Source organism: Sorex fumeus, unplaced genomic scaffold, assembly GCF_029834395.1.
Source record: "Sorex fumeus unplaced genomic scaffold, SorFum_2.1 ptg000008l, whole genome shotgun sequence".
NCBI classification, from domain to species: domain Eukaryota; kingdom Metazoa; phylum Chordata; class Mammalia; order Eulipotyphla; family Soricidae; genus Sorex; species Sorex fumeus.
Window position 1 is genome coordinate 17688292 of NW_026606065.1, and position 8558 is coordinate 17696849.

Here is an 8558-nt window from a genome sequence, read left to right on the forward strand (position 1 = left end):
CAGAAAAATTTTAAATTTATATTATAAATTAATTAACAAAATGACAACAATGTTGAAATTCTAGTCCTAAAATAAAATTAAAGAAATAAAGTTCACCATTTTTTCTTAAAATATCACTCTCCCTCAATAAGATCAGGGTAAATACGCAAAGACAACAAGAACATGTCTCCAGAAAGTTTTCAATAAATCAAAACATAACCAGAAGTACAAACTTAATTATCTGGAATCCTTATCCTTTAAAAAATTCATTCCAAAGCTGTCATCATAAAAATTCTGGTTCAAATGACTTGCACACTTGAAATTTCTAAAGATTTTGTTCTGAAGTCCCTAATGATGTACACTTTCAGTATTCCTAATACTGAAATTAAAATATTTATAAAATTTTTAAATATTCATTTAAAATATTAATGCATTTTCTTTGTTTTATAAGTATGTGCAAGGACGCACATGTATGTGTACACACACGTCCAGACACACAAATGTGTAATGTTCTCTTTTCCTAGATCAATTTTTCTTAAATTTTGCATCTAATTTCTAGTATTGGGCACATTCGGGGTGGTATGGTTGGCTGGAGCGATAGCACAGCAGGTAGGGTGTTTGCTTTGCATGCGGCTGACCCGGGTTCGATTCCTCCATCCCTGTCAGAGAGCCCGGTGAACTACCAAGAGTATCCTGCCCACAGGGCAGAGCCTGGCAAGCTCCCCAAGACATATTTGATATACCAAAAACAGTAACAACAAGTTTCACAATGGAGACGTTACTGGTGCCCGCTTGAGCAAATCGATGAACAATGGGAGGACAGTACTACAGTGTTACAGTGCTACAGAATTTACTTCATAACAACTATATCATTTAGCATGGTGAGTAATAATAATCTATTTAATGAGTCATTTTTTCATTCATGCCCCTAATGTTAAATATATAGGTTAAAAATATAGGTTACACTTTTCTGATTGTCCTTTTTAGAACCATCCCATTTAACAAAGGTTATGATGCATAATCAGTATTCAAACTGATATATGTTGCAGAAATTAAATATACACATGTAGAGTAATGTTCAGTTTATTCTATTTTTATTTTAGTTTTGACACTTGAATTGTTTAACATCTTTATTATATTTCCAATATCGTTTTCTAATTTTTATTTCAAATATGAAAAAGAACACATAGGTACAACTTTATTATAGATTGGTTCCTGCAATCGGCCTCCTAAGAATTTGATATTCACTTTCTGATGGTAAGGAAAAAAACTTAATTATTATATCAACTAATATATAGCCTAAAAGAAAAGAGGAGTGGGGCTGGAGCAATAGTACAGAAGACAGAGTGTTTTTATTGTACTCAGCTCGTACACGTTGGATTGGATCCCCAACAACCCATAAGGTCCCCTGAGCCCCTTCAGAATCATCCTGAACAACTGAGCCTAGAGTAAGTTCTGAGAACTGTGTGATCTAACTTCCCCACCCCCACCAAAAGAAAGAGAAAAACAAAAGATCAAACAAATTACTAACATTTATACATAAAATATAACAAATAGTATAATGTCAAAAGATGCAATAATTAATTTATAAATCTAATCATTTAGAGAAATAATTATATTGTGTCACTTAAATGGCATTTTTTAAAAAAAGAATTATTAGTGAAACACCATAAGGTATAGTTGTAGACTTACAAATTTTGTGCTTGGGTTTCAGTTACACAATGATCCAATGATCGAGACCCATCCCTCCACTAGTGCCCATTTTCCACCACCACGGATCCCAGTATCCCTCCCACCCTCCATCCTCCCCACCCCACCCTGCTTCTGTGGCTGGGCATTCCCTTTTGTTCTAAAAGTACTGAGGCTCGAATGATAGTAACACAAGAGGTAAGCACTTGCTGACTTGGATTCGATTCCATATATCCCTTGTGGTTTTATAAGCCCACCATTAGTGTCCTTTTCTGTGGTTGGGGGAGTGTAGAGTGCTTGGTGCCACACCTGGCAGTCTCAAGAGTTGCTACTAGCTCTGCTCAGCAGTCAATCCTGATGGTGCTCAGGAGATCTATAAAAGATTCCAGGGATAGAACTTGCAGTCTAGGTGCAAGGCAAACACTCTACCTGCTATACTTATCACTCTGGCACCAAGACCAGCATGAGTAATTTCGAAGTACAGAGCCAGGTTACTCCTTTTGTTCCAATGCATCTCTAGGCTTATTTAACATGGTGATAGATGGTGACAAAATTTATTAGTAACACATGCACATGTTGAAAAATGACTCAGTCATCCTTAAAACAACCATCTTGCCTGTGTTGTCAGATTTTTTTTTCTTGTTGTTCTTTTGTTTTTTGTTAAGGCAAAGTATAGGGAAGAACAGGTGGACTACAGACCACTGAGGGCAGATGAGTGATAAAATCCCCTTCTGGGCTGGTCCCTGAGTCATGAATGCAATGTGACACAGAAAATGTTGGCATTTGGAGGTGGAAAAAACATGTCTAAATCATATTTGTCTTTAGACAGCTGTTCTTGTTGAACATTGATCTTTGGTCTAGTATCACTGTTCCCTATAATAAGAAAAAGAACTAAGCTATTAATAAAAATTCCTAACACAATTGAATGTGGTCTTGATTTTTACAATGGCAATATAAAATTATAGTAGAAATATCTGTTAATAACTGCTCATTTTAGAATCAGTTTTTAAGATTTTAAACTTGGTTTCTTAAGTTTTATGTTATTATACTTGTTTTGTTTCCATATGCATGGAGACTTCATAAATAAATCACTTTGTGTTAGTTTTGAATTTATGACAGTAATTTTGAGTGAGTGGGGACCCAAGAGTTCTCAGGGAGTATTAGCACTCAGCATCTCTTCTGGCAGTACTCGGGGAATCACAGGGAAGCCCAGGATAAAACCCCCATCAGTGTTCTGCAAGGCAAGCAGCTTACCCACTGTAACTATGCTATGGCTCCTACGCATGACATCTCTTAAGTGGCTGCAATCAAAACTGCTTAGGTTTCTGACATTGCCATTTGCAAAAGTTACCTTTTCCTCTTTTGTTGTCTCTAAAGTTTCCTTCAAAAGGAGCAACTTAAATTATTTTCTCCATAGTTTAAACCGACCAAAATGTTTATGAATCTGCTAGCATCATTTATAACAATTCTATATCATTTGTTATATCTGTGTCAGCAGTTGCAAAGTAAAGAAATTATAATAAATTATTTTTTTAGTTTCTGGTTTCTTGGTCCAGTACTTCTCCTAGATTTTATTATCAGTAAATTAAATTTTAAGTATAATTGGTACATTCCAATATCAAATGACTTAGAGAAAATTATCGAACATATGAAATAGGATTGCTATTATCACTTTCCCAACATTATTACTTCAGTTTGGCACTTATTTTATTGTATAATTTCAATTTACTCCAAGATTTTTCTGTAATAGAGCAATTTAGGATTTAATAAAGAACATATTGAATAACAATGTTATTGATGAATTAATCTTTATTATAAGTCTGTTGATACCTTATATATGAAATCCAATATTGTGAAAAATACAGAATCTTGCAATATATATCAGTAACATCATATTCATGCATATTACTCTTGTATTGTTTTGTGATATTGGAGCAATAATCACCCAAGAACTTTTAAGATTTGGCTTCAGTTAAGTGAAGTACTAAAGAAAATCAGTGGATCACATTATAGAGTTCTTCACAAGGGGACAAAGCAGTGAAAAAGCTTGCTCCTCTTTTATTTTGTCAAAAAGGAGAAGAACAAAAGTAAGCTGGTAGAGTAGAAAGAATATAAAAATTAAAATAAAAGAAAAGATGTTTGGGGAGAATCCCGGTGATATGATGCTATGGAAGTCATTAGGTGTTGAAGAGTGAACCTGAGGATCATACTTGTGAAGCATGTTGTCCCATTGAGTTTTCTGTACCTTTTATCCCATATTTACATTTTAAATAGTCTTAGCATGCAAATACTAAATTTTGTGAAGGCATATTTCATATAGAGGTTTACTATTCTATTTAAGACAATTGATATTTATTTACATATTAAATCTTATGGTATCGCTGTTGGACTTTTGGTTGTTGCTGTCTGCCTTATCACCTCATTCTTTTCTGTAATTTTATCACATAGACTTAGTTAATTTTTACATATAATATTAGATTGCCTGAGATATTTGTTATTTCAATTTATTGAATTTTGTAATAAAATGGGGAATTTATTGAACCAATCAGCATTCAATAAATACTGAATGTTTTAAAATATACAGAAAGAAAATAAACGTTAGTAAGTTTAAAAGTTTATTGGTCAAAGTTTATTGTGAAATCCATTTCACAAATGTTCACAAATCCATTTCACAAATTGTGAAATGAAATCCATTTCACAAAAATGTATGGGGAAAAAAATGTACAGGGTCCAGGAAGATAGTAGAGTGGTTAGGGTGCTTTGCTTGCACTTGCCATTCTGTGTGCAATTCTCAATACCTCTACTATTCCCCTGATCAAGCCAGGAGTGATGCTTGAGAGAAGAACCAGGAGGTAGCTCTGAATACATCCTTGGGTGGACACAAAACAAAATAAAAATTTGTTTATACATGGGTGATTTCTTTCACTAGCGCTTAGGGTGAAGTTTTAAAAAAGATGAGATTCTAATTTAATTTCCATTTCTATTCATTTTGCAACAATGAGTTCCTTTGGCCTGTTTTTATTCTCATCTCAACACGTACTCCCAAGCTTCACTTAGTGCTTTCCAGTTAACTCATCAAACCACTGGAATTTTTATTAATTCTTCTACTTTTCTAATGACTTTTCTACTTTGAAATCTTCTAAAGGGCCGAGAGATTGCTTGAATGGTTGGAGCACACACCTGATATGGGGATGACTATAGTCTGATTCTCAGGAAACCCCCAATCACAGTAGGCATATGGGTTCAATACTCGGCATCCCATATGATCCCCTGAGCATTACCAGGAGTAATTACTGAGGGCAGAGCCAGAAATAACTCCTGAGTATTGCCAAGTGTGGCTCCCAAACAAAAAATAAATAATTAAATTAAATATCTAATATCTGAATTAGTTGAAAAATAAGGTAAAAGGTAAAGGCCCTCCCGTTGATCGTCGATTTGCTCGAGCGGGCCCAGTAACGTCTCCATTGGAGACTTTGTTGTTACTGTGTCTGGCATATCGAATACTCTCGGTAGCTTGCCGGGCTCTCCGAGAGGGGCGGAGGAATCGAACTTGGGTCGGCCATGTTGGCCGCGTGTAAGGCGAACGCCCTACCCGCTGTGCTATCGCTCCAGTTGAAAAATAATTTGCATAATTTCCATAAACCAATGAAATAAATCCCTTAATTTAAATTTAAATTCTACATAAATTGTAAAATGTGTGGAACTAAAACATATTCAATTTATATTGCCAGGATTACCAGGATTCAATTTATATTACCAATTTATATTAACATGAATTGGAGTTTTTAAAGTGAAGATATACAAAAAATGTACACAATATTGTTCTTATCTTCAAATCAATTAAACTCAGATAAAAGACAAAGTGTATAGTACTTTTTTCCTATCGTTTGGTTATTGTTGTAGTTTTGGAGCCACATTCAGCAATACTCAGGGCTTACTCTGACTCCACACTCAGGGATCACTCCTGGCGGGCTCAGAAGGGGAACGGGAAGAAGCATATTAGGTTGGCCACTTGCAAGGCAAGTGCCTTACCCATATACTATCTGCCAATCCTTTTCTTGCTATGTTTTAAAGATGATTTGAAGATGCAGATAAAATTTATGTTGTTTCATATGGATATACCTCAAAACATTTTTAAGACACATAAAACATTTTATTTTTTATTACTTAGTTTTAATTAACTTAGAAAATAGTGTTCTTTATTATTACAAACTCTGTCACAAAACATAATTATATATGCACACCTGAATATACACATTGTTTCACAACATGTTAATTTATTGTTTTCCTCATAAAATAATTTATAAACACTTTTATCTCAGTGTAAGTCAAAATATCTACTAAGCATGAGGCAATGAGTTCAATTGTTACACCACATAATCTCCTGGACACTGTGTGATTTGGTCCTCTGTATCCTGCTCGCCTACATCTGATATGGTATTGGTGTTCCCATCAAAACATCTGTGTTTGTTCTTTGGTGTCATTGGCTGACAAAAATAAGCAATATATAATAATTTATATTTTCATGAAGACACATCTGTATATGTGTCTAAATCTATATGTAAATATAAATTCATATATATATATCACTATATCACTGTATCACTGTCATCCCATTTTTCATCTGTTCATCAATTTACTTGAGCGGGTGGGAGTAATGTCTACATTCATACCAGCCCTGAGATTTTAGCAGCCTCTACTTACTTATTTAGTAATAAGTATATATATATATATATATATATATATATATATATCTGGATATATATATATCTGTATATATCTGGATATACAGAGCAGTTTTAGATAGATATGCACAGAGGGTTTATAGTGTTCATCTACTTGTATTAATTTATGACTCCTTGAAGAACATGTGAAACACATAGTGAAGGTAAAAGTGATTTATGTTAAACTAACTACTCCTATCTTGAAGCCACTTAGCAAAAATCCTATCAAGCTGTGTTTGTAAAAATAGATAATTGGTTTGGGTACTATTTGGTTTCTAGATTAAAAATCTCTTGTGCCTTCTAGTCATACTAAAATATTTCTTTATTTTTATTTATTTTTATTTTTCCCTATTATGATCTTTCCTAGATGTTGTTGAGTTAAGTCCCATATTCCTTTAAAACTGAATAATTATTCTAGAATTATATGATATAAAAATAATATCATCTTTTTGTAGAGTGGATGAGAGCATTAACCTCAAAACTAGACATGACTAAGTCAGATAATCTGATCTTGGAATCTGGATATGTTTTACATTATTTATACACAATTTAAGGATAGTTTATTTGTTTTGCATTAACATGTATTAATGCCAACGGTGGCAAGCATCTTATTTTAATTCATTTACTTCTCCAACATTAAGACAATAATTTGGTGTTATAATACTTAAATGTTACATAAAAGCAGAGACAATTGAACAGTGCCCATGGATATAAATCTAACCACCTCATTTTTCCCTTGATGAATGCGAAATTTAAAAAGAGGAATATTAAATATGCATTGTCTATTTATATATTTCAAATGGTGGGCATATCTAACTTAATTGCTCATTTATCAGAATCAGAATTAAATATCACTTCAACATTATGAGTTTCCAAAATAGAAGCAAAGGAAAATGTGTCAGATTCAAGAATTTCAGAAGTTTAAAATTTTCAGGAAAAGAATATTATTATAATATTAAACATGAAAAATTATTAACTGAGGAGTAGAATTAAAATTCATCTATGTGTTGAACCCTATACTTTCCTATTACTAATTTATAACTTATAAAACATATATGTATATAAACATATATATGTGTTCATGTTTCTACATATCGTTTGGAGATCACACCCAGTGGAGCTGATGATCGGGCCTTCCTCTGGGATCTGTACTCAACGATCATTCCTTGTATGCTCAGGGTAACATACAGGGTGCCAGGGATTGAACCTTGGTCGGCTGCATTCAATTTAAGTACCATAAGTCAAAGTAAGTAAAGGCCCTCCCGTTGATCATCGATTTGCTCGAGCGGGCCCAGTAACGTCTCCATTGGAGACTTTGTTGTTACTGTGTCTGGCATATCGAATACTCTCGGTAGCTTGCCGGGCTCTCCGAGAGGGGCGGAGGAATTGAACTCGGGTCGGCCATGTTGGCTGCGTGCAAGGCAGACACCCTACCCGCTGTGCTATTGCTCCAGTACCATATCACTCTACTATATCTCAGCCGTTCATTATATTTATTTTGAAAAAATATCACTGTCACTGTCACTGTCATTCTGTTAATCATTGATTTATTCAAATGGTCACCAGTAGGATCTCCAGTTGTCCCAGCCCTGAGATTTTAGTATTGTAAACTTTATGCCCTCTCTCCGCAGATGCGACACACCAGCTAGATGTTCGTGGGCATAATGGTGACGCACTTGGCGGGGAATGGGCAGAGGTTGGTGTCCTCAAAGAGCCCCAGCAGGTAGGCCTTGCAAGTCTCCTGCAGTGCCATGATGGCTGAATTCTGGGAGCGCAGGTCAGTCTTGAAGTCCTATGCGATCACCTGCACCAGCTGCTGGAACAGCAGCTGGCGGATCTCCCCTAGTGCCACAATGCCGGGCCGGTAGAGGTGCAGCTTCTTCATGCCACTCATGGCTAGTGTGCTCTTGTGGGCTGCCTTGGTGGTCAGTGGCTTGCGGGGCACCTTCCTGCCGGTTGACTTGGTCTGCTTAGTATGAGCCCTCTCATTCTTCCAACTGAGTTGGAGGCTCTTTCAGGGTTAGGAAAATGAGACCCATTTTAGCTAATATTGTTGGAATATTTGGTATGACACAGGTAGCTTGCCAGGCTCTGTCGTGTGGACTGGATACCCTCGGTAGCTTGCCGGGCTCTCTGGGAAGGAGATAGGGGCTTTGAGGGCAATCT